Below are 25,883 nucleotides of genomic sequence, written 5' to 3' on the forward strand. Positions count from 1 at the left end.
TTGAAAAAGAGTTAAATCTACCTGAGAAGAGTCCTGGTTAATCATGAATTCCTGCTCTCCCCGTCCATCTACTGATGATTGGCAGTTCTCTCCTAGACAGAAAACTAGGTAGAAGCCTGTCAATCATCAGCAGATGGGCAGGAATTCATGAATAACCAGGACTCTTCTCAGGTGTCCGTGACTCTTTTCCAGGCCCAGTCTGCAATGATTGTGATGTTGGTTCTCGGCAACCACTTACTTTTAACTTATAAATGACAGACCGCTGAAATCATCTCACCTGTCTCTAATTGATACTACCGTTAGTATGGGTAGCACAAAGTTAATCACAGGTTCCCTTTAAATTTCACTTTAAAAAGCTAGAGCTCCAGACATACTTTTGTGATGTGCATCTATATTACTGACATACTATTTGTAATTATAGCTAAATCTTAAGCTGCAGGCAGTACATTGGCACAAAGGCCCACATTTACTAATGTGAGTGCAACTAGATTCTGGCGTAAATTGCAACAAAATGTGGCACAATTTGGTAAAATTCTGGGGTAAAAGTCTCAAACTAAGCCAACCAATAGTGTGTAAACTTAGACAAAAAATGGATCATCCAGCCAGAGCCACTGTGATAGATTTGTTGCAGGTCTAGTCAGCCTGCAAGCTTGGACTGCGGCCCTTATACCGAACCATTTGCTTCAATGGGGCTGCAAAAAAACGGAAATTACTCCATGTGCATTCCATTTATGTATGTCCGTTCGGCAAAAAAATAGAACATGTTCTATTATCGTCCACATTACGGACAAGGATAGGACTGTTCTATTAGGGGCTAGCTGTTCTGTTCCGCAAAATACGAAATGCACACGGATGTCATTCGTATTTTTTGCGGTTCACAAAACACGTACGGTCGTGTGCAAGAGCCTTTATTATTATGGATGCATTGGGTGGCTGAGAAGGATTCCACAGGCACAGAGGCCAGACGGTCAGTATCTTCTTTCCCCAGGAACTTATCTTGCAGCGTCTTGTTGCTGCCTGTCGCTGTGTGAGCATGTAAGGGGTTGTTCACATCTCGTTTTTGCTGTACGTCCAGTAGATACATTTGTAAACAGAAAAATCCTATAGAAACGTATGGCTTGAGGTACCCATAGACTATAATTGGGCCAACGTAGTTCAAAAATTCACTTTTGCCTCCGTTTGTCACTTTTTCTTTTTTCTGCACTTTATTTTTTTTACAGGCTAGAATAACGTAGCAAACCACACCTTGTCCTGAAAAAAAAAAAAAACATATGGAAACATACATTTTTTTTTTTACATTGCAGTGAATGGTAAACAGATGGAAATGTAAGACAATATGTATATATACATTAAACGTAAATGTTTTTATCCAGATACTTCCTGCTTCCTTTGATATGCATCAAATATTTATAAAAAAAAAAAGAAAGGTTTCACAAAAACATACGTTTTTCTTTTTAAAAAAAAGACACAAATATGTTGAAACGTATGCACATCCATCAAATGTATACGTAAACAAAAAATGGATAACAACAACATAGCATTTTTTTACTGTATCTCTAAGCATATCTGCATTAAGTACTGCAAAAACGTGTTGTGTGTAGGTTTATAATGAAATTTACTGGTGGGCCCTAGGCAACACAGTCCGACACTGACAGCCTAAGTTTACACCATCTACAGCATTAAAGTAAATCTGCCCCATAGTGTATCTGTCACCTATAATATATCGATTACAGGGAGAATTATGAAGACTGGCGTTCCCATACACCAGTCTTGATCCCCCTGCACTTCAGTAAGATACCCCTTATTTATTAAGAGGTAGATGCCTCGTGATAAATTAGTCACCTCTCTGGCCCTCTGTGCACCAGAATCTGAAGTCTCCACCAGCTAGGGCTTTTTTACGCCACAATAGGTGTTTCTTTCTATAACTTGACTCTAATCTTTTGTTTCAGAAATGGTTCCTATAGCCTTGATAGCCAGCTTTAATGCATTCTTCTGGCAGAATGGGTAGACTTGCCAAGTGTGTATTGTTCCCTATGAAATGCTTTACATAAGAAAAGGGTTGGCAGAACATTTAATTTGTTATATAAACCTTTCATTTTCAGTTTTCTGACTTGAGGCCAGCTCTATACACACTGGATGTTTTCATTCTGATAACCATGGCTACATGTCCCTGGACGTTATGAAGGCAACCAGAATGAAAATGTGAATGAAAGGGCGAAATATAGAAAACTGGAAAATAAGCCTGGAGACTTTGTAGAAGCAATGGTAGCTAACATATTTTCAATTGCAGAGGCCTTGTAAGTGTCATGATGTTAGGATTTCTGAGTTCCCTTTTACCAGGGGTGATCACACTGCTTATTGTGTATGTCTAGAAGCTCATACAGGTTATACACTTTGTCCATGCTCAAAATGTTCATTAAAAATTGTGTTCACTCATACAGTGCAGTTCTGATGTACTGATCTTGGTCTCTTGTAATACAGTTCAATAAACCCATTGTAGCACAGAATGAGAACTACTCTCATGCAATGTGAGTTACCTGTACCGGGTGATGAACGTCCTTCCTGTATAACTAACTACTTGTATAACTATTTAAAGGGAGTCTGTCAGCACTTTTAACCAAGCTAAACTTCCAACAACACTAGGTAGAGATTTTTATTATTTGGAGAAGTGTGAATATGAACTTTTATTCTGCTCCTGCAAGTTTCCAGGGTGGGGCTTCCCTGTGAAGTGATGTCTGCATTGAGATGCTTCATAGCTCCTCCCCTCTGCTGTGTGTGGCAACTATAGTGCTCTCCTGGTTGGATGCTACGCCTGTCACTCAGAAGAGTAGAGGGGAGGGCTGTGACTACTCTCGATAAAAAAAAAAAAGTTTTAAAAAGGTGTGTTTCTGCTTTTCTCCCACAGCCCTTACCTAGTGCTGTCAGCACTTTGGCATGGTCAAACCTGCTGACAAAGTCCCTTTAAGTTGTCACTTTTTCTGTAAGTTTTACAGAGCCTTTGCATGTATACTACTAAGGGTTTACCTTCTATCTGTTATTTCAGTTTGGTTTTGCTGTTCTTGCTTAAAATAAATTATTTCTTAATTTAAGAAAAAAAAATCATCTTGCATATTGACTTCATATGTTCTAGTTACATCACTCACTTCTGATAAAAAGTTTGGCGGTGTCAAGAGTAGAAATATGCAGTAGAGCAACCATTAAATGAAAACCTTAAGATTACATCTCTGATTATGCACATCACCCCGCTCCAGGGTAAGGGTTCATGCACATGAATGTGTGCCCCCCCGTGCTGACGACCGGAAATAGTGTTCCACAATGCATGGGCACCGGCCGTGTGCCCGCCATTTGCAGATGTGGACCCATTCATTTGAATGGACCCGTGATCCACAAGATTCAGTCCACACTAAAAAAAATAGAACATGTTCTTTTTTTTTACGGTGAGGAGACACAGACTGAAATCCCACGGAAGTGCTACATAGTGCTTCTGTGGGCTTCCGCTCCGTACTCCATAAGGGTCAGGCTACACGGCGACATATGCCGCAGAAAAGTTGCGCAACATTTTACATAATGATAGTCAATGGTGTCTGAATGTGACAGTCGCAAAAAATCCATGCCATGTTGCATTGCGATACCGTTGACTGTATCATTACAAAAAAGTTGCGCAACTTTTCTGTGTCACGATGTAGCCACACGCTACGTGAGTTAGGCAATGTTAAACCCATCTGTGTTCCTGCCAGAGAGACAGCATTAGTGTCTATCTAGCATCCATTTTAGGGTTGCATCGGGTATTGAACTTTCGATACCCACTCAATACTTTTTCATCTGGATCAATACGATACCTGGATCAGCTTTTTTTCAATACTAGGCAGCGCTAGTGCCATGTTCTTATCAGCAGCACAGTGGAAAAGGAGAAATGTAGATGTCACGGATGTAGTAGGGGAGAACACCAAAAGACAATCAAGAAGAAGGAAGGGGAAAGATACTAGGCCTCACCGCTAGGGAAGAAAAAGGGTCACAACCTATAAAAACTTGCTCCTGGCCCTAACTCCTATCCGTACGGGCACCTCTCAACGGTAGAGATACCCATACACGGAACCTAGGAAACCCTGGTGACCCTCAGATGCCCTAAAGATAATGACAGGGCAGAGACCACCCGTTCTTTCCCTGGCATAGGAACTAGTGTCTCACTGAGGCCTAGTAAACAACCAGGGGAAGGGGGGGAAATACAAAACACGACAAGCGGAACACTTAACTTCAGAGGATGAAGGATGAACAGGACTTCAACACGAACCACACGGCAGCTCTTCCAAGACCAAATTAAGCTATCCCAAGCAAGGAGTGATGGGAAAAGTCTGACTAAATAGGGCGAGGTAAAGGTCACATGATCCACACCTGAACAGGAGGTGTGGACATACCAGCAACACACAGACAAAGTGAAACCAAAAGAGGCTGTCAGTTCACTAATGCGTAGATAATCTTTCAGACCTGTCACAGATGTGACAGTCGAACCCCGTCATTTAGCCCCTCAGGTCGCTAAACGGGGCTTACCGCAGCGGCCCGCTCCATACATTTGCATTTATTACCGTATTTCCATTGGTGGCACCGGACGTTCTGAAAAATGTGGATTGCACAAGGCTTTTTTGTTTTTTCTTTTGCGTGGTATCGAGTATCGCAATACTTTTTATGTTATCGAAATCGAATCAAAATGTTAGTATCGTGACAACACTAATCCATTTTTGTCTTGCCCGATAATCTGATCTGGATGGTGCATCCTATGATTTTCTCTGCACGACTTATTATGACTACAAGGCCAATTTCACACTAGCTTATTCAATGTGAGAAATACTCTGAGTGTCTGACGTATTTCCAGTACTGAACACTGCTCCAGTATTAGAATAATTTCTGGTGCTGTGTGTTGCTGCCTAACCTTGGCTGTAATGAATTGTAATGACTGCATTATGTTAGTACAATTCATTCAAGGTTAAGCAGGAACATACAGCATTATAAAAAACCTTAACAGCTTGGTCATATTTTTTAATAAAACCATTTTGGGTTAAAAACCAAAACAAAACAATTGCTCATCAACTTTTATTATTTTTTGGGGGATGGGAGAATGAAAAGTCATTCTGCAGCTGTGATTTTTATGCTGTGATTTGCATCACTCAGAGTGAGATTTAAATATACAGTAGTATTTGTTTTTTTACTTGCTACCATACATGTATTTGTATTGGACTATCTGCTGTACCTCTTGTACAACTCAAGCTCTGCATTATTTTCTACACATTCTGTTTGAGGGTAGAGTTACACAAAGAGATTTTTGATTTTTGACACCTTTTGTGGTGCGTTTATATTGCAGAAAAACGCTAGTTACATATGTTAACTGAAATACAGGCCACATGCAAATTTTTTAGTTTGGGGCATTTTGTGTGTCTAACTTTTTTTTTCTGTCCTGAATTCACGTGCATGAAGAAAAACAAAAAAATAGCAATCTACATATCCTAGCAACTAAAACTGAAAAATGCATTGCATCCGGATGCCTTCCATTTTTCACGCAAGCCCTATTCACTTTTTTTAGGCCAGGGCTGCGTGAAAAAACCCACAATATAGAGCATGCTGCAATTTTTCCTGAATGCAGAGATGACTTGCGAAAAACGACGCTCATGTACACAGACCCATTGAAATAAATGGGTCTGGATCCAGCCCAGATACTATGCATTTGCTACATGCATCGCATCCTGAGGAAAAATTCACTCATGAAATTAGACCAAATGCCTGGGGAAAAAAAATCACCATTCAAAGATTTTGTTAACACAAAACTGCAACTAAAAAAATACATGCGATATGAAAAAAAAAACTAGCCGCTTTTCTGGCTTTTTTTTTTTTTTTTTTTTTAGGGATAAAAAAAAGCCACAGCCAATTTGTGTGTGAATGAGTTTCATGCTGGAATAACATGCTTTTTATTTAGTAAAGCTAAGTTCAAAAATAAATGCAAGAAAAGAAAGGAATAAATGAAAGACCAGTGTCATACACAGCATTTTAATGCATTTGTTGATTTTAGGCGTTTCTGAAGAACTTCTGGGGGTCACTGGCAGGAAAGTGCAGGATGCACACAGCTGGGGTATCAATCAGCGGATTGCTGACCGCAAAATACATACGGTTTTGCGCATGAGGCCTTAGTAATAATGCTGTGGTTTATTACTGGTCTGGATTATATGACTTAATATAAATTGTAGACACACTTCTAAACGGTGGAAGTGGAATCTTGAATTTTTTTCTTAAGAAAAAGAATATCACATAGGCCTTATTCCTGAAAAAAAAAACTTGATCATCTGCTTTATGATGAGTAGCTGTTACTAGAAGTGCACTGTTTGCATCCAGAAACACAGTTGCCAATACTTTTTGGTAATTTGGCTGATCAACTCTTCCCTGCTGCCACTAGCAATGAATATTTACTCATTGACAAAAATATTAATGCACCCACATAGAAATGTTGGATTGCTGCAAAACTCAGCATGCAAAGATGCTGAAGAACCACAGTCTTATGTAGATGACCTATTGTATCTGTACTTGTTCTAGTGTATGTTGTATTAAAAAAAAAAAATGTAAAAACTCCAATAAAGATTATATTACAAAAAAAACCTCATTTTACTGTTGATGGCCTATCCTCAGGGTGTTGGACACCAACTGCCGATCGGCTGTTTCAGAGTAGCTCTGGTGCCAGAACTACAAAGCCCAGTCTATTGTGCAGTAACCAGCTCAGTCCACTGCACAATGGATACAGGTGTTTAGTTTGGTGCCAGAGCTCCACTGAAACAGCTGATAGGTGGGGGTGCAGGTTGTCAGAGCCCCACTGAGCAAATATTAGTGGCCTCAGGATAGGCTATCAATAGTAAAATCCCTAAAAAATAAAAAAATAAACCTTTAAGATGGAGAACCTCTTTAAAGGCCTGTTTCACACGGTCAGTATTTGTACGCCAAAACCTAGGTGGAACTACAGAGAAAAGGTATAATAGAGATATTTGTGCCTCTTATGTGTTTTGGACCTACTCTTGGTTTTGGTTTAGGGTACTTTCACACTTGCGTTAAACTTTTCCGATATTGAGTTCCGTCCTAGGGGCTCAATACTGGGGAAAAAAAAACTATCAGTTTTATCCTAATGCATTCTGAATGAAGAGCAATCGGTTCAGTATGCATCAGGATGTCTTCAGTTTAGTCGCTGTACAGTTTTTGGACAGAGAAACTACTGTAGCATACTGTGGTACTTTCTCAGTACAAAATTCCAGATTTTTTTTTTTTTTTAAATGCATTAACGCCGGATCCAGTTTTGCGGTGTGCACAGTCGCAGACCTTTTTAAAAATGTGAAAAAGCTAAATCCCCCATCCGTTTTTCCGGATGACCACAGAGAGACGGATTCGGTATTGCAATGCATTTGTGAGATGCATCCAGATCAGTCTACAAATGGTGTCCGTTTGCATACAGATTTCCGGATCCGGCAGGCAGTTCCGAAATCCAACAACAACAACGCAAGTGCAAAAATGCTGACCAAATACAGATTGTGTGAAAGAGGCCAAAGGGGTACTACGGTTTTATGAAGTTATTGTCACTGCACCTTCTGTGACAGAGGTTAGAAGATCGGAGAGACTATTTCCAAGGAACATAGTAATTGCCGCCTCTGCTCCTGTGGTGAAACAATTACTAGAAGCCAGGGTTACCGAAGGCCTGATATCCCAATTATATAAATACATTCTTGACGCCACTACCCCCTTAGCCCCTTTTAGTTGTAAAGGGGAAGTGGGAAGAGAATGTTGGGATAATATCTCAAGACCAATGGAATGACATCCTGGCTTTAACTCCTAGTCTTACTTTGAATGAGTCTCAGAGACTATCTCAGTTATACTTGCTACATAGAGTGTATAGAACCCCTAAACTTCTATTCAAAATAGGTGTGCGACCGGACTCCACATGCCCTAGATGTGGTGCAACGGAAGCGACACTGCTTCTTATGGTATGGAACTGCCAAAAGCTTGGGAAATATTGGGAAGAGATACGGGAAATCATAGCTACAGCAACTCGGATACAATTGCCCAATGATCCCAGAGTCTGTGTGTTGGGTATACTGGATCCCACTGGATTAAATGATAAATTATCCTTATGTATCCAATAAGTTACAATGAAGACGGGGTGGTTTAGTCTTCTCTCTGCAAGATAATATTGGGGGGGGGAGTTGGGTGATAGTTAAATTTGTTATTTAACAACATTTTTGTATTGATCTGTATTGTCGTTGCATTATATTTTGTCCATGTAAATGACTGGCAGGATCCTGATCATTGTGTGTAATGTGTACTTTATTTAAAATCAATAAAAATTTTAATAAAAAAAAGATGATCGGAGAGACTGACTGCACGTGAAGTTTACTGACAGTCTCTTGATTCTCAATGTTGTGGTTTGGTAATGACCACTCCTCTTGCCAGATGCAGCCTGTGGTCATTACAGCATTCACTGCTTAGTTTGGTCCCACACTTCATACCATGCAGTTGATATTCTGTGCTTGGATTTGGAAGAGTTGGTGTGTGGACCTTACCTGTGTTCCTGCTTATCCATTTTCTATAAGATAGGTTGTACTGCTCTTTGTTTTTTTTTTTTGTTTTTTTCCCTGTGTTTGTTATTACTAGGCCTCAGGGAGACGCTGGTTCGTTTTACCTGGGAAGGAACCAGTAGTCTCATTCCCTGCCGCCACCTAGGGCATTTCAGGGCTTCTACGGTCTAGGTTCCGGCGTATGTATTTTCCCACCTTCAGGGTCTATACATACTAACAGAAGTCAGGGCCAGGTGTAGGGGCTTCCTAGGAGGTGACCTTTTCCCTCTCCCTTGAGGCCTAGTTCTGTGTCTCTCCCCTGTATTCGTGACATCAACTGCCAAAAACCGCCATTTTGTTCAGATCAGTGCAGCTATGGTTCCTATGTCTGCACTGGTCGGACAGCTGCAGGGTATTCCTTTGGAGGTAGCTGACCTCTGCGCAACCGTTTTGCAGATCCAGAGACCACAGGCGGCTGGTTCCGGTGGTGGGTATCGGGCCTGTAAATTGTACTTTAAGTTGCGTCCGTACTCTTCTGGGGATGAGAGTCAGCGTGTGGGTATGATCATTTCATTGCTTAAAGGTGACGCCCAGTCTTGGGCTTTTTCTCTGACCAGATCACAGTCCTTCCAGTCGGTAGATTAATTTTTTAGAGCCTTGGGTCATATTTACGATTACGCGGATCGGATCTCTCAGGCCAAGACCAAATTATGTGGTTTAAGGCAGGGAAAGTGAGACCTATTGCTCTGAATTTAAGAGATGGTCTATGGATATGGAGTGGAATGATCCTGCTCTCCATAGCCAATTCTGTCAGGGGCTGAAGGACGCGTTGGCCTTCAATGAAAATCCTGAGTCATTGGAAGCAGCTATGTCCCTTGCTGTACATCTTGATAGATGCCTTACAGTGAGATCTAGGGTTCCTCACCCTGAGGACGTACTGTCGAATAATGTGGAGGCTTCCTTTGACACTTATGGTGGAGAGACACCTGTGGTTATGCCCTGTGATGAGCCTATGCAGTTAGGAGGAGCTACTCCTGGAACTGCTGCCAAGAGCATTGGTCATATGAAGGGAGTCTGTTTTTGTTGTGTAAAGTAGGGACATTTTGTGAATATATGTCCGTACGTTAATTGTCAAGGTGAAAAAATAATAAAAAAAAGTTTTATCCCCAACTTACTGTTGGTGGTGTGGGTGGGAAGCCAGAAAAATTACTTTTTTCATTTACTGGTAGTTCTCTTCTACTGATTTCTCTTGTCAGCCAAGGTGGCGCTAGACTCCAAAACTGTGGGAATTGAGGTGTTTATTGGCAGTGGGGTAGGGGTTAACCTAGTTGATGGTCAGTTTGTTCCCATGCATGGTTTGACAACAAATGCATTAGACAAAAATATTTAGGTGTTTGCAGTTGATACCGCTTCACTTACTCAAAAATGTTTATCACAAATTGCGCAGGACATCCGTTTAAATGTGGGTGATTTGGTGGATGGTCTGCCTGCTCCGTGGTGCTAGGTTAACCATGGTTAAGTAAACATAATCCTACCATCGATGGGCAAGTGAGACAGATTCTTTATTGGAGTGATTATTGCATGGACAACTGTCTTAGCACATCGCTTTCGGTTGTAACCACTAAAGCTGTACCTTCCTTTTATTTCTGATTTTGCTGATGCACTCTCTGAAAGTGGAGACCAGGAGTTACCCCCGCCTCGAGAGTATGATTGCCCTATTAACCTTATTCCCGGAGCTAAATTGCCCAATTCTCGGTTGTATAATCTTTCTGAACCCGGTAGAACAGCATGCGAGAGTTTATCACCGATAGTTTGGCTCATGGACATATTACACCGTCCAAATCCCCGGTTGCTGCAGGGTTTTTCTTTAAGAAAACGGACTGAATTCTTAGGCCATGTCTGGGTTTTCTGTGAGCTTAATCGCATTACTGTCTGTGATCCCTATCCCCTTCCTTTGATCCCAGATTTGTTCAATCAGATTGTCGGTGCCAAGGTGTTCTCTAAATTGGATATGAGGGGGGCATATAATCTGGTAAGGGTCAAGGAGGGGGACGAACGGAAGATGGCCTTTAATACCCCTGAAGGTCATTTTGAGAATTTGGTCATGCCTTTTGGGTTGACCAATGCTCCTGCTGTTTTTCAACATTTCATCAATGACATCTTTCATCATCTGGCAGGCATGTTTGTGGTTGTGTATCTGGATATTTTAATTTATTCCCCTGACTTGGAGAAGCATCAGGATCACATGAGACAGGTGTTACAGATCCTAAGGGAGAGTAAATATGCTAAGATGGAGAAGTGTGTATTTGCATTTCCAGAAGTGCAATTCCTGGGTTACCTACTCTCATCTTCGGGTTTTCGTATGAATCTGGAAAAATTCTGTGCTGTGTTGGATTGGTATCGACCCGAAAATCTTAAAGCGCTAATGCGATTTTTGGGGTTCCCTAACTACTACCGTAAATTTATCTTGAATTACTCGACTGTTGTCAAACCATTGACAGATATGACTAAGAAAGGTGTGGATTTCTCAGTCTGGTCTGATGAGGCATTACATGCCTTTTCAGCGGTAAAGGAATGTTTTGCTCCTGCTCCTATACTGGTGCAGTCGTATGTGTCACGGCCATTTTATTGTGGAGGTTGACGCATCCGAAGTAGGGGTAGAAGCAGTCTTGTCGCAGGGTCCTTCACCTAGTAAATGGCTCCTATGTGCTGTCTTCTCTAAGAAAACTCTCGGCTGCTGAAAGAAATTATGAAGTAAGCAATAGAGAATTGCTGGCCATTAAGTTGGCTTTTGAAGAATGGCATTATTGGTTGGAAGGAGCGGTTCATCCCATTACGGTAATTACCGATCACAAAAATCTGGTTTACCTCGAGTCGACTAAACGTCTGAACCGAAGGCAGGTCGTTTTTTACCAGATTTAATTTCATTGTCGCCTATCGCCCTGGGAAAGGGTGATTCGGAAGATCCTGGTCCTATCTTCTCTGAAGGGGTAGTAATAGCCGTTCTTTATCCCGACCTTGAGGCAGAGGTGTTGGAGGCCCAGGGAGATGCATCCGATTCTTGTCCTCCGGTAAATTTGTTTGTTCCTTCGGAATTACGGCACAAGGTGTTCGAGGAACATCACTGTATAGTTCTTACAGGACCACACTGGAAGCAGATCCACGGTCAATCTCATCTCTCGCTGGCCAGGGTTGCGTAAATGTGTGGAGGGCTATGTGTCAGCCTGTAGTACTTGTGCTAAGGTGACACATACTCTGCCTTCAGGATCTCTACTTCCGTTGTCCACCCCCTCCAGACCTTGGACTCATTTGTCCATGGACTTTATCACAGATTTGCCGAATTCCTCAGGAAAAACTGTGATTCTGGTGGTTGTTGATCACTTTAGTAGGATGTCGCACTTTATAGCATTGCCAGGGCTACCTAATGCTAAAACTCTCGCACAAGTGTTTGTTGACATCATGAAACTACATGGTATTTCCTCCTGATGTGGTGTCTGATAGGGGGATTCAGTTTGTTTCCAGATTCTGAAAGGCATTTTTCACTCGCTTGGGGGTACAATTGTCCTTCTCTTCAGCCTTTCACCCTCAGTCGAACGGACAGACTGAGCGCACTAACCAGAATCTGGAGACTTATCTGAGATGTTTTGTCTGAGAGAATCAGGAGCAGTGGTCTTCTTTTTTGTCTTTGGCCGAGTTCGCCATAAATAACCGTAGGCAGAAGTCCACTGATAAGTCGCCGTTTTCTGGGGCATATAGGTTCCATCCGCAGTTTGGCACATTTTCTGGTACTGAGACTTCTGGTATACCTAAAGAGGAAAGATTTTCCTTTGTCATCTATTTGGTGGAAAATTCAAAATAATCTAAAAAAGATGGGGAAGAAACGAATGGCTGACAAGAGACGTATGAGTGGTCCGGACCTGAGAGTGGGTAATTCTGTGTGGCTGTCCACAAGAACATTAAGTTGAAGGTACCTTCGAGGAAGTTGGGCCCAAGGTTTTTTGGTCCATATAAGATCTCTGCCATTATTAATCCGCAGGCTTTAAAGATTCATAATGTCTTCCACAAATAATTACTGAAGAGATATGTTGAACCTGCTGGACCGTCCACCCTGCCACCCCCTCCTGTCATGGTGGACGGTAATCTTGAATTTTAGATCACCAGGATAGTGAACTCCCGAATTCTCCGTAGATCCCTCCAGTATCTCGTTCACTGGAAGGGTTACGGTCCAGAGGAGAGAATGTGGGTTCCAGCAGCCGACGTTAATCGCCTTGTGAAAACCTTTCAAAGAGCTAATCCGGATAAGGTTGGTCCTGGGTGTCTGAAGGTCACCCATAGAAGGGGGGTACTGTCACGGTACCTTCTGTGACAGAGGTTAAAAGATCGGAGAAACTGACTGCACGTGAGGTTAACTGACAGTCTCTTGATTCTCAGTTTTGTGGTTTGGTAATGACCACACCTCTTGCCAGGTGCAGCCCGTGGTCATTACTGCATTCCCTACTTAGTTTGGTCTCGCACTTCATACCATGCAGTTGATATTCTCTGTTTGGATTTGGAAGAGTTTGTGTGTGGACCTTACCTGTATTCCTGCTCATCCATTTTTTATAAGATAAGTTGTACTGCTTTTTGTGTTTGATTGTTTCCCCTGTGCTTGTTGTTACTAGGCCTCAGGGAGACGCTGGTACGTTCACCTGGGAAGGAACCAGTAGTCTCATTCCCTGCCACTACCTAGGGCATTTTGGGGCTCTTAGGGTCTAGGTTCAGGCGTATGTATTTTCCCACCTTCAGGGTCTATACATACTGATAGGAGTCAGGGCCAGGTTTAGGGGCTTCCTAGGAGGTGACCTTTTCCCTCTCCGTTGAGGCCTAGTTCTGTGTCCCTCCCCTGTATCCGTGAAAGTTAGCCCTTACACACAGATTAGGGAATAACTTGGATCCTACCGCTATGACCACCACCGATCACAAGAATGGGGACCCCGTACACTGTGGAGACCTCGAAATGAAAGGAGCGGCTGGTGAGCATGAGCGCTGCCATTCCATTCATATCTATTGGAGTTCCGGAGATGGCTATAAGTCATACTTGGCTATCTCTGGAACTCCGATAGAAATGAATTAAGCCGCAGAGCGCATGCTCCACAAGCCACTAATTTCGGGGGGATGCAAGGGGGACAGGGTCCCTGTTCTTGTCATCAGTGAGGGTCTGTTGTAATATAACCAGAATAACCCTTTAAATAAAAAACTGTTGCCTCTGTGCATTAACTAGTAGAATCCCATTTTACAGGGGTAGGGATACGGATTTGTAAGGCCAACACTGGAATGTTTCTAATCTTTACAGGAAAGTAGGCCACAGCACTCTTTTCATAAAATGGCGGAGGTGGGTGCACGTCCGGGTTATGTTCTAAAGCTCCACCTCCAGAACTTGTAAGTGTCACAAATATTTAGACAGCACTCCTTTATTGGTGATAATTAATGATTTTATTTCATGTTATTTCAGCCGGAATAGGTTGTATATCCAGAAGAAGATACAAGCGGCACTTCTGCTATCAGCGATGCGGTGCGCGTGTCCCGGAGAAGATCCACAGATAATTGTATAGAAAGTAGTTATTGATAGGGTGGGCACTCTAATATCTGGGTCACAGAGTAGGCAATGCGGCAGTGTTTAATTAATAGTAGTTTATTTGTAAAGAAATTGTATAGAAAGGACCAGCACTCGCTCTAATTGTAATTTCAAGTAGATTTAATAATAGGTGGCATGTCAGTTGCAACGTTTCAGGCTTAATAATCGCCCTTCATCAGGCTGACAAGACATAATGTACAGAAAGAAAAAAATTCATATGGTGGCCATCAAGATCAATAATACATGATAATATAAATAGGTGCACAAATACATGATTATACAGCTAAAAATATATATATATAACATGAAAAAGAGGGCTATCTGGAGGTTTCATATGGTAATGTTAGTCACATATACAATACATATTCCAAAGAGCTCAATTCTATACAGTAGCACTGGGAGCAACTGTGCTCGGTGTAAACTGCGGCCAAAGAGCAAGGGATGGCCCCAGAGTATACTAGCACACAGAGACATCTATTGTGGCAATAAGTAATTTACTTTCTGTTATGGCTGCAAGCCATATAAATGCTAGTATTGGCTGGCAGGGTAGTCAGGGCGCTGCCACTGGTTAGTCCCAAGTACCACACCATCCAACCAGACTGAGACAGTGTATGAAAAAGAAATAGGGATAAAACTCCTAGGAGTGCATAATTAACCATCTGAGGACAGAATATCGAGATGCAGAAGAGGCTTCTGAGGTAAGGGGAATACGAGGACCTATATAGGATAGCAAGGTAAACTGCAGTACATTTAAACATAGGTAGATAACTCACCACTCTGAGGACCACACTTTGTGTACAGCCAGCGCTTGGTTGCATGTGGGACGCGCCATCTTTAAGTATCCCCTGGTGGCCTGTGGTAGGTGAGTGGGGGTCATGTGGTACAGGTCGTGGGTGGGCCCGGTCACCAGAGCGAGGTCTGGGACCTAGAGCGTCTGTTTAACACTAGCAAGTGTGCCGATACGTCACTTCCGGTTATCGGACTCGTAACCGGAAGTGGCGTGCGTGTCACGGAGGTTGGAGTGCCATGTGAGCCTCTGTTTCGGCTAGTAGCTCTGTCTAAAAAATCGGCCTCACTCGCACTTGAGGATCCCGAAGTAAAGGGGGGTACGGTATCTGTAGTTGGGAAATCTCGTGATACTGTGCGGTATACCTGGTTTGTAGAGTAGTCCTTGACGTCTCTCTGGAACTTGGACTTCTTACGTTCCTCTAGGGTACGTCTGAAATGATTGTTTTTCTGGGTCAGATTGGTACGGATGGATGCTGCTTCATCCGTTGGTGTTTCTCAGAAAAGGTTCTGTTCCAACGTAGTGATCTCCTCCTTGGTTTTCTTGATTTCTTTGTTTGCACTCTCAAGGGTTAAAAGGATAATGTCGAATGACGCTTTATTTAAAATTCTCTCGAATTGCAGACAGAATTCAGGATCTTCTGAGAACAGGGTAGGTCGGAGGTTGCAACGGAGACCCCGTGGAATGATTTTCTTTTTATAGTATTCTGCCAGGGTCACCATGTGTAGCTCCAGTGATATGGCTTTGCGGTATGTTTTCTCAAGTGCGTTCACAGAAGCTCTTAGGTTAGAGTTTGATAGAAACTCATTTGAAGCTGTGATTGAAGAAGTGATTCTTATCGCATCCTCCTCAGAGAACGAAAACACTCCACTGGTATCGTGTTGGTTGTGTGTTTACATTCAGGAACGACATCTAGAATATGCCAAGAATGGTGCACGTGGGACCGTGGTGGAGTATTTCAAATCTTTACAGGAAAGTAGGCCACAGCACTCTTTTCATAAAATGGCAAGGGATTAGGGATTTACTAGTTAAATCTGACATTGGGAGTAGTAAGGGCTCCGGTATCCAGACCACCATCACAGGTTCTCCCATCAATGGCACCTACCCGTGCCTTTCATGTGCCCAGTGCAGTAGCGTCACCAAAGGTCCTACCTTCACCCACCCCACATCAGGTAAAACGTTCAAGATCCAAGGCCACTTCTCGTGCCAGACGAGTTTCGTCATATATCTTATCAAGTGTCCCTGCGGCCTCGGCTATGTTGGTCAGACCATACAGGAAATCAAAGAACGTATCTGCCAACATAAATCGAACATCCGTACCAAAAAAACTGACGCCCCTCTGGTTGAACACTTTTTGGAACACAAACACGCCATCAGCCAATTACGCTTCCAGATAATTGACTGGATTCCTCCTCTTAGACGAGGGGGGGGACAGTCAGGCGGTGCTACGGGAGAGAGAGATGTCCTGGATCCGTCGGTTATGTACCCTACAACCGGTCGGGTTGAATAAGGATTACCTTTAGGCTAATTATGTAAATAGTCCATTACAATGTGATTTATATCTGTTCCATGTATTTCTCTTATAGGACCAGAATTGTTCAGTAGCGGATGGTGACTTCCGCAAACGCACACTTTACGGTCCCAAGATACCTCACGCTGAGCATCCAAAGGGTGTAGTCAAGACAACCGGGTCCTCTACCTACCATCTCGTGGTATTATTCTTACCCGTCTTCCGAACACCGTGATAGTATCCGGTTTAGTGATCTCGCTCCGCTCTGATCTTATGTGGACGCCTAGGTGATTACCTCGTCCAGCCCAGTCTACCTAGCTCCATGGCCATCCTCCTCTGATGCCCTTGGAACTATGTAACCTGGTTTAACTGTTAATTGGGGTTATACTTTTGACAGTTCTGACTTAATTGTCATCCTGTTGTTCATTATGTCATGTTTTGTATTTGAATGGATACATATATACTTTTGACTCAGATAGCTGCTCATGATCTGATGCGCAGGCATTCCATAGGGACACTGCCCTGCTTTTGCGCCCCAGCATCGCCCCCTAACTAGCGCATTGCCGTATTAGTAACTCCGCCTCTCGTAGTTCCATTAGGGATAGTGCGATCATGTGACCAGATCACATGGCACTCCAACCTCCGTGACACGCACGCACTTCCGGTTACGAGTCCGATAACCGGAAGTGACGTATCGGCACACTTGCTAGTGTTAAACAGACGCTCTAGGTCCCAGACCTCGCTCTGGTGACTGGGCCCACCCACGACCTGTACCACATGACCCCCACTCACCTACCACAGGCCACCAGGGGATACTTAAAGATGGCGCGTCCCACATGCAACCAAGCGCTGGCTGTACACAAAGTGTGGTCCTCAGAGTGGTGAGTTATCTACCTATGTTTAAATGTACTGCAGTATCCTATATAGGTCCTCGTATTCCCCTTACCTCCTAGAAGCCTCTTCTGCATCTCGATATTCTGTCCTCAGATGGTTAATTATGCACTCCTAGGAGTTTTATCTCTATTTCTTTTTCATACACTGTCTCAGTCTGGTTGGATGGTGTGGTACTTGGGACTAACCAGTGGCAGCTCTCTGCCGCAGGTGTGCCCTGACTACCCCACCAGCCAATACTAGCATTTATATGCATTTATATGGCTTGCAGTCATAACAGAAAGTAAATGACTTATTGCCACAATAGATGTCTCTGTGTGCTAGTATACTCTGGGGCCATCCCTTCCTCTTTGGCCGCAGTTTACACCGCGCACAGCACTAGCACTTATGTACCGAGCACAGTTGCTCCCAGTGCTACTGTACAGAATTGAGCTCTTTGGAATATGTATTGTATATGTGACTGTAACATTACCATATGAAACCTCCAGATAGCCCTCTTTTTCATGTTATATATCTTTTTAGCTGTATAATCATGTATTTGTGCACCTATTTATATTATCATGTATTATTGATTTTGATGGCCACCATATTAATTTTTTCTTTCTGTACATTATGTCTTGTCAGCCTGATGAAGGGCGATTATTAAGCCTGAAACGTTGACACTGACATACCACCTATTCCGGCTGAAATAACATGAAATAAAATCATTAATTATCACCAATAAAGGAGTGCTGTCTAAATATTTGTGACACTGGAATGCTTCTAGACACAGATTTTCTTAGAAACGTAAGGAAAGGATTGCAGATGTACGAAGCGACTGTGCCAGACTCTTTTATACATAAAATACCTGTCCAGTGGATCTTCTGTAAATAATATTGACTTCCGCAAACGCACACTTTACGGTCCCAAGATACCTCACGCTGAGCATCCAAAGGGTGTAGTCAAGACAACCGGGTCCTCTACCTACCATCTCGTGGTATTATTCTTACCCGTCTTCCGAACACCGTGATAGTATCCGGTTTAGTGATCTCGCTCCGCTCTGATCTTATGTGGACGCCTAGGTGATTACCTCGTCCAGCCCAGTCTACCTAGCTCCATGGCCATCCTCCTCTGATGCCCTTGGAACTATGTAACCTGGTTTAACTGTTAATTGGGGTTATACTTTTGACAGTTCTGACTTAATTGTCATCCTGTTGTTCATTATGTCATGTTTTGTATTTGAATGGATACATATATACTTTTGACTCAGATAGCTGCTCATGATCTGATGCGCAGGCATTCCATAGGGACACTGCCCTGCTTTTGCGCCCCAGCATCGCCCCCTAACTAGCGCATTGCCGTATTAGTAACTCCGCCTCTCGTAGTTCCATTAGGGATAGTGCGATCATGTGACCAGATCACATGGCACTCCAACCTCCGTGACACGCACGCACTTCCGGTTACGAGTCCGATAACCGGAAGTGACGTATCGGCACACTTGCTAGTGTTAAACAGACGCTCTAGGTCCCAGACCTCGCTCTGGTGACTGGGCCCACCCACGACCTGTACCACATGACCCCCACTCACCTACCACAGGCCACCAGGGGATACTTAAAGATGGCGCGTCCCACATGCAACCAAGCGCTGGCTGTACACAAAGTGTGGTCCTCAGAGTGGTGAGTTATCTACCTATGTTTAAATGTACTGCAGTATCCTATATAGGTCCTCGTATTCCCCTTACCTCCTAGAAGCCTCTTCTGCATCTCGATATTCTGTTCTCAGATGGTTAATTATGCACTCCTAGGAGTTTTATCTCTATTTCTTTTTCATACACTGTCTCAGTCTGGTTGGATGGTGTGGTACTTGGGACTAACCAGTGGCAGCTCTCTGCCGCAGGTGTGCCCTGACTACCCCACCAGCCAATACTAGCATTTATATGCATTTATATGGCTTGCAGTCATAACAGAAAGTAAATGACTTATTGCCACAATAGATGTCTCTGTGTGCTAGTATACTCTGGGGCCATCCCTTCCTCTTTGGCCGCAGTTTACACCGCGCACAGCACTAGCACTTATGTACCGAGCACAGTTGCTCCCAGTGCTACTGTACAGAATTGAGCTCTTTGGAATATGTATTGTATATGTGACTGTAACATTACCATATGAAACCTCCAGATAGCCCTCTTTTTCATGTTATATATCTTTTTAGCTGTATAATCATGTATTTGTGCACCTATTTATATTATCATGTATTATTGATTTTGATGGCCACCATATTAATTTTTTCTTTCTGTACATTATGTCTTGTCAGCCTGATGAAGGGCGATTATTAAGCCTGAAACGTTGACACTGACATACCACCTATTCCGGCTGAAATAACATGAAATAAAATCATTAATTATCACCAATAAAGGAGTGCTGTCTAAATATTTGTGACACTGGAATGCTTCTAGACACAGATTTTCTTAGAAACGTAAGGAAAGGATTGCAGATGTACGAAGCGACTGTGCCAGACTCTTTTATACATAAAATACCTGTGTTTGTTCCCTCTGCTGTACTGCATGTTCAGCTTCTTTAAGTGAAGGAAAGATTGTGCTGGAAGCGGCAGAATTGTTATTTATAAATTGCAGCGGGATGACACATGCCTGGCACAGTCTGCCCGCTCGGAGACATTCGTTCAGTGAATAGTACTTTTATCTATTTATACTTTCTAGAAAAAGGCACTGTCTGTATATGCGCTGTTTGTATGTGCAAACAATTGGGACCTGACTAACAAGAAAGAAGAATGTTGCCAATCACGTTGTGTTAATAGCACAGATGACACATTTCTGGAACTATATGAATGCTGGGGCAATGTCACACAGTTATGGATCCAATGAAACCAAAATATCTCAAACGTGTACATTTTGCAAGCAATCTTTGCAGGCAATGTTTCTCTTTGGTCATTTAATACAGTCTCAAATTCTTAATTTAGGTCTTAAAATATTTTCCATAATTGGAAAATGTAATTGCATGGCCTGACCCCAACATGCACCAGGGAATGAATGTGGTGCATGTTTTCTATGTGGATTTCACTGTGATTTTACAACAAATTCTTGGCAAAATCGCTGCATGATTTCAACCTATGTGTCCTCAATGAAACGCTGTGAATGTCAAAAAACAATCTCTTCTAATTAGCTGTTAGGGTTTGTTCACATGCCGTACTTCCCATCCTTTTTAACGTATACAAAAAATGTATACCTTAAATGAATGCTTCAGACTGATGCCATACAGTGGCATCCGTTCACCATAGAGTTCCATTGTAAAAAAAATAATAATAATAATAATATATATTGGGGGTGGCACCCCTTTTAGACTGGACACGCCCATCTACCTGGGACTTCTGAGCAGAGTACTTTTGTAGCTGGTTCCTACACAGCCCTGAATATTGGAGACTTTAGTAAGTCCAAAGTGAGGCAGTATCTTTAGTGATAGGGACCCATCTGCAGAAGCCACCTTGACAATTGGTAGGTGGGCCCTACACGTATGTGCGCTAAGAGCTTCCATTACTCATTTATAGTCGGTATTGTACCACTTTTATCTAGAATGACCCCCATTCCTTAGCTCTATTGTTTGCATATATAATGGTGTGCAGCCATTTTGTTTTTTTGTGTATATATATATATATAAAACCATATTTATGGGGGGGAAGGGTGTACATATGTATGCTTGTTAAAATATGAGTACTGAAAACGTAAGAACTGAAACTTGCCCAGGTTGTGCCAGAAATCGAAACTAGGGGCATAAAAAGGATATATGCCCGCACACATATATATAAGTTTAGGGGTTAATGGTGTTGAGCAAATGAGCAAACAGAAGGGAGGGAGTGTGAAAAAGAATCTTGCCGGGAGGAAAACAAATACATTTTGAAATGAACTATTAGACCAAAGAGAAAACCAGGGTAACTTAGAAGCTGCAGAGGAAAGAATACAGAGCCCGGCCATTCGCTGTCGGCATGTGCGGCGTCTGATTCGCTGTGCGCTCGGAGCGTGCATTACAGCGGAGATTTAGATGAGTAGTGTGGGCGGGGACCAGGGGTGCTGATTGGACAGCATCTCCGACTGGGCGGTGATGGTGAGAGGAACGATGCACATGATGGCAGGACAGGGAGACAAAGTGCAGAAACAGCAGAAACTGTGATGGGGGGAGCAACTGTCGGAGATGTGTTCAATGGGTGTGATGGACATCCTGGTGGGATCTTTATCATAAGTAGCGAGAAAATGTTGCAATACGCTATGCTTCAGAAAACCCTGTGTGATATTCCATCGGTGTTTATTCAGGCGTTCCCTCAGGGCTTGGATCGTCCGGCTGACATATTGTAGCCCACAATCACATTCTAAGAGTTAGACCACATAGGATGAGGAGCAATTCACAAAGCTTTTTATGGGGAACTCTTCACCCATGACGTTGCTCCTGAACATCTTGGTCCGGTGGCCAATGTTGGTGCAGCATTTACAGTGGGTATGGCTGCATTTATAGCTTCCCACAGGATCAGGGAACCAGTTAGCCATAGTCGTGGTGATGGGTTTGTTCTTTTTCAATTTACTTGGGGTGAATACGTTTTTCAATGTTCTCGCCCTATTGAATGTATTGCGTGGCCTAGAAGGGATGGTCTCTTTAAAATAAGGATCAGTCGCTAAAATGTGCCAGTGTTTTGATAAAATGCTCCTTAAAACCTCATGATTGGAGTTATAAGTGGTGATAAAAGCAGACTTGAGCTTCTTCGAGTCTACTGTTTTCTTTGGCTTCTTTGGTCACCAAACACTCTTCTTGGCTTTGACTGCTTACTCGCATAAAAGCACCATCAATAATCCCTCTGGGATATTTCTCATTATGAAATCTGGAACGTAAAATCTGGCTCTGTGCAATGAAATCACTTGTCGTTGAACAATTTCTTCGTATCCATTTAAATTGGCTGAACACTGTATGTTGTCTTTCCATTTCATATAATGTGCACTTTTATTGTCCAGGTAGCTATTGCCATCGACTTAAAAAAAAAAAAAAAAAAAAGTCTTGGTCATAACTGTTTCATTTTATGAGTATAGGACTAGATCCAGGTATTTAATTGAAGTGGTAGAGCTATTTGCTGTAAAAGTGAGGTTCCAGGTGTTATCGTTAAGATAGGAAATAAAGGCCTGGGCCTCCTCATTACTGCCTTTCCAAATCAAGATTAAATCGTCAATGTACCGTTTGTAAAAAAAACAATCATATCCTTCCAATGGTGTTCGTTAAGAATAAAATCTTCTTCGAACCGGCCCCTGTAGAGATTCACAAGACTCTGGACCATCGCGGTTACCTTGCGCTGTCTGTAGATCTTGCCCTCGAAGGAGAAAACGTTATGTGTCGAGATGAACCGAATCGGATCCAAAATGAACACTTTGTGTCTTGGTGAGAGTTGGTGATCTGTTTCCAGATACTGTAGTAGCTTGCCTTGCTGATACATGCCTCATGTGAGATATTAGAAAATAGAGCCGCTACATCCAATGTTAACCAACGGTATGAGGGGACCCAATGAAATTCTTTTAATAATCAGATGAGTTTGGACAAATCAAAATTAGGTAAGAGTGGAGATTCGTAACATGTTTGCTGGTCAAGGAGTTGATGCCCGAAATGATGGGTCTTCCTGGTGGATTCTTCACATCTTTATGGATTTTTGGTAGATATGATATGATACTGTTAGTTCAGGTCCATTAAACCCACTATGACGCATCCAAGAAATACGGATGGATAACACAGCTGGCACATGGACGCGTGAGTCCGCCCTAAGCCAAGGTCAACATGCATTTGAAAGGGTAGTACAGTGGCATAACCAGGATAGGTCATCAATATCAGATTAGATGGGGTCCAACTCCTGGCACCTCCGCCCATCAACAGTTTGAAGCGGTCATGTAAGCACTGCATCCTTTTCCATGTTTATCTGTATGCTGTCGTCTTTGTAGTGGCAGCGCAGTGTAACTACAACTGCTTGTCGCATTCAAATGAATTTGATGAGCAGTTGTATTTACACTGCACCACCCCTACAAGGGAGAATGCATGCAGGTAGATAAGCAACACGACCCCTTTAAACCGCTAAATCCCAGGGGTGACGGGACTCAGATTCCCACAGTCAAATAGCAACAACCATCAATATTGATCTCCCGGAAGGCCCCTTTAATGATTTGCTATGAAAAATAATAATTACACAATGACTTTAGACACAATAGTCTGCTCCTGGCTTTCCGTACATTACACAGGTGTCTGCAGCAGAGTTCAGCCAGTGACAAGTGAATCATTTTACAGCTATTGCTGAGCAGACGTCCTCACAGCAAGGTGCCTGTCTGCAGTGGTGTTCCGACACTAGATTTATGTATTTTAATATTGCATTTCCCCGCAGTAGGGATGTATTTGTTTCTAGTCTTCTCATTCTTCGATTATTCTTAATAATTCCCACATTATATCATTACAAAAAAAGAATGCAACATCTCAAATTGGTTATCTCTTAACCACTAATGTTGTACACATCTTATAATGGTTCATTCATAGAAGCGTACAGATGCATAATTCATGGCATTCATGTAATCTGTTTATCAGTGTGTTTGTGTGGTTTTTTGGAAGATATTCATAATGAGAGATGTACCCAGAAAGGGAACAGTTAGAAGCAGCATATGGAACGTTCTTATCTGTGTGTATTTTTAGAGTCTAAATCCTCTTGGGGATTATTATTATTTATTTTTTTCAGAATAGGATTTAAAGGGGTTGCCTGGCTAATAACAGGCTTAGATTGGTATAAAATCAGTACCCAGATTACTGATCCACAGCTTGCTCCCATTCTGACACTTCCCGGATTTCCCGCTGGTTTCTGGTCCCTTTTGACACAGAGGAAATGAGTATTCCGCCAATCAATGATGTGAGCCCCTTTTTCAAAAATTTTCATCAACTGGACAGCACCTTTAACGGAATATTTTACAATCTGCTAAATAAAATTTCAATTTTGTGACAACTACTGTGAAAAAGTATATGTTAGATTGTAAAGGGGTTATAAACAGACACACAGTACCTTGAGCTGCAGTTCAGCTGTGTCCAGCCTCTGGCGTGTGTGCTGGATGATTTAGTGATCCCTGGTAAAGGGATTTTGTATTTTGTCAAAATCCGTCACGGTACACAGACCTTACTGCAAATCTGCTGACTGGAGCCTTCAGCTTGTGACCCTAGTATTGGCTACAATCCTGTACTAAATTGCCCAACTTCAGGTTAGGTTCGCAGCCAGAGCTTCTAAGTCATGTGAACACTTTTATTTGTTGTGAAGTCTTGGAAATTAATCTCCGTGTGAGACCTGAAGAATAAGGCGGCTGTCCAGTTTTACGTACATAAACTTAATGAACATTTATGAAAGTTTCAAAGAGTAAGTTCACAAAGCTTAAAACAGGTTGGAAACATCTGACGTGTATTTGCTGCGGAATCTGTGGCAGAAAGCTGAGGCTGACTCTCAAATTTTTGACGCCGATTTGTAGTGATGGTATTGGACTATGTGTGGTTTCCTCCAGACATGAAGCTTAGAATCAAGGCCAAAAAGTAAAATCTTGGTTTCATAATGACCAGAAAATCTTGTTTCTCACAGTCTGAGAGTCCTGCAGGCTCTTTATTTGCAAAATGGAGGTTGGCTCTCATATGTCTTACTGGCCAATCTGCCATAAAGCCCAGATAGGTGGAATTCTGCAGTGGTTGATGGTTGACCTTCTAGAACTTTTTCTCATCTGCACACAGAATCTTTGATGCTCACCCAGAGTGACCATTGGGTTCTTGGTTATGGTCCTCCCCTCAATTACTTAGTTTGGTGAGGTGGCCGCTGCCAGGAGTCCCCGCACGTGCGCACTAGGTATAACCTGTTGCGCCCGTGCGATCTGGCTGAGGAGGCGGCTCTAATGAAAGAGAGGGCAGCGATTTCAATTCAGAGGGCAGCGCTGGGCACCAAAAGGAGATGGCTGCAGCCGGGCACCCTGCATCGTGAGACGTCCCCTTGGATACATTTGTGACGTGAGTGACAGGTTATATAAACCTGTTTTATATGATTATAAAGCCACAGGCGCATTTGATAAGGTCACTTTAGGATTCTGTGTATTAGTAAGGACCTCGCCATATGTTTAGCTTATAGGCCTAAATTCTGATGACAGAATCCCTTTAAAGGGGTTATGTGGGGAAAGATATTGATGATCTATCCACAGGACAGGTCATCAATATCAGATTGGTGGCGGTCCAACACCCAGGATCTCTGCCGATTAGCTGCTTTAAGAGACTAGGGGCTCCATAAGTGCCACGGGCTCTTCCCAGGTCAGTGAAGTCAACATGCGTCGGTCACGTGGTCTAGTCAACGGGGCTAAGCTGCAATGTCAAGTGCAGCCGCTCAGTGGTGTAGCATGGGGTGGGCCGGGGGGACAGCATGGGCACCACACTGCAGAGGACGCTAGACAGCAGGGTCACTTCTTAGGTCGCAGTTCAGTGTGGGCCTATG

At 42.8% G+C, this 25,883-nt stretch overlaps 1 long non-coding RNA gene across 1 annotated transcript; it reads right to left on the reverse strand.

The window, feature by feature from the left end:
* Nucleotides 1-880: 880 nt before the first annotated feature.
* On the reverse strand, nt 881-24,546 carry LOC122934955. Its single transcript, XR_006388751.1, has 2 exons — nt 24,432-24,546; nt 881-1,251 (listed from the first exon to the last, which is right to left on the reverse strand). It is a non-coding gene; the product is annotated as an uncharacterized LOC122934955 (long non-coding RNA).
* Between the last annotated feature and the right edge of the window lie 1,337 nt (nt 24,547-25,883).

Source organism: Bufo gargarizans, chromosome 1 (assembly GCF_014858855.1).
Source record: "Bufo gargarizans isolate SCDJY-AF-19 chromosome 1, ASM1485885v1, whole genome shotgun sequence".
NCBI lineage: Eukaryota > Metazoa > Chordata > Amphibia > Anura > Bufonidae > Bufo > Bufo gargarizans.